The following is a 1813-nucleotide window of genomic DNA, read 5'->3' on the forward strand; positions in this document are numbered from 1 at the left end:
GTACCAGGACATTAGGACCTGATGGTCGTTAGTGAGTTGGGTACTACCAATGCATTTCCAGCGTGCATTAGAGGAGATGACCAAGATATGGAATTTGACAGCGGTCATGACTCATGACTGCTAGTGTGGTGGTAATACGGTCACAGCAACAGCCCTAACCGTAACCGTGGAAATAGGGGCACACATCGGTTACACAGCAACAGCCCTAACCGTAACCGTGGAAATAGGGGCACACATCGGTTACACAGCAACAGGCCTAACCGTAACCGTGGAAATAGGGGCACACATCGGTTACACAGGAACAGGTGTAAACACACACACAGCACACACAGCACATACATAACCTGTCTGTTTTTACACCCCCCCCCCCCCTACACTGTCAAATCTTTGTGGGCTATGGTCTGTTGATATCCCTCTACTGGTGTTGGGGCTGTATCCTGCTTGGTTGGCCCTGTCCGTGGCTAACTTTAGACGGGCCCTGAACCCCCTTGTCTCAGAGCCCAGTATAGCATAGCCAGGGAGCTAAGGTCAGTCTGTCTGATGTAGGGTACTGTGTGTTCTTAGGTTTGCTCCCAGACTGTCCAACTGGTTTCTATCTTCCCTATCTCCCCTCCTCTTCTTCCTGCGACTATTGAACCCTGACCTGTTCATGGGACCTTAATGGCCACATGTAGCCTACTCTTAAATCTCTATCTGGCACAGCCAGAAGAGGACTGGTCCACCCCTCAGAGCCTGATTCCTCTCTAGGTTTCTAATCTCCACCCAGCACAGCCAGAAGAGGACTGGCCCACCCCTCAGAGCCTGGTTCCTCTCTAGGTTTCTAATCTCCACCCGGCACAGCCGGAAGAGGACTGGCCCACCCCTCAGAGCCTGGTTCCTCTCTAGATTTCTAATCTCCACCCGGCACAGCCGGAAGAGGACTGGCCCACCCCTCAGAGCCTGGTTCCTCTCTAGGTTTCTAATCTCCACCCAGCACAGCCAGAAGAGGACTGGCCCACCCCTCAGAGCCTGGTTCCTCTCTAGATTTCTAATCTCCACCCAGCACAGCCGGAAGAGGACTGGTCCACCCCTCAGAGCCTGGTTCCTCTCTAGGCTTCTAATCTCCACCCAGCACAGCCAGAAGAGGACTGGTCCACCCCTCAGAGCCTGGTTCCTCTCTAGGTTTCTAATCTCCACCCGGCACAGCCAGAACAGGACAGGTCCACCCCTCAGAGCCTGGTTCCTCTCTAGGTTTTTTCCTAGGTTCCTGCCTTTCTAGGGAGTTTTTCCTTGCCACTGTGCTTCTACAGCTGCATTGCTTGCTGTGTGGGGTTTTAGGCTGGGTTTCTGTACAGCACTTTGTGACGTCAGCTGATGTAAGAAGGGCTTTATGAATAAATGTGATTGATCCCTCACTTTGTATTTGTTGTTTGTTTTCAGCTGGGTTTGAACAAACATCATAACACTGAGGGTGGGGTTTTTGGTTAAGGTAGTCTAAGAGTCACTTTTTGATTTTGGTTAGTCGTTTTGCGCGTCTTGTAGGTGGATAAATTTTATTGAAAGGCGTGATTGACTCTCATGAATGGCAGTGGAAAAACGAGTCCCGCAAGTTAGAAACAAATTCCAAGTCTCATTTTCCGTCATCGTACAAAACCCCTCTCTGCCCAGGAGTTGATCATCTTTAGTTCTCAGAAAGAGAGGTGAAGTTATTGATGCGTACTTTCTCATCTGAGTAGTCCACAAACCGCAGGTTCTTGCTGAAACAACGTCTCTGATATTCTCAGGTAAGAAGTAGCTTCAGTGAATTTGATTGTAATGTTTGCTTGTTCAAATT

General features: G+C 49.8%; 1 long non-coding RNA gene across 2 annotated transcripts in view; it reads left to right on the top strand.

Moving 5' to 3' along the window:
* Window positions 1-1384: 1384 nt before the first annotated feature.
* The window catches only part of LOC115184283 (uncharacterized), a 3604-nt gene continuing 3175 nt past the window's right edge, over window positions 1385-1813 (top strand). Inside the window, exon 1 of one of the 2 annotated variants that reach the window (XR_003874256.1) lies at window positions 1385-1763. This is a non-coding gene — a long non-coding RNA (uncharacterized LOC115184283). The remainder of the gene's footprint in view (window positions 1764-1813) is intronic. The other variant, XR_003874257.1, reaches the window with a different exon arrangement.

This window comes from Salmo trutta, unplaced genomic scaffold (genome assembly GCF_901001165.1).
Source record: "Salmo trutta unplaced genomic scaffold, fSalTru1.1, whole genome shotgun sequence".
Classification (NCBI taxonomy): Eukaryota; Metazoa; Chordata; class Actinopteri; order Salmoniformes; family Salmonidae; genus Salmo; species Salmo trutta.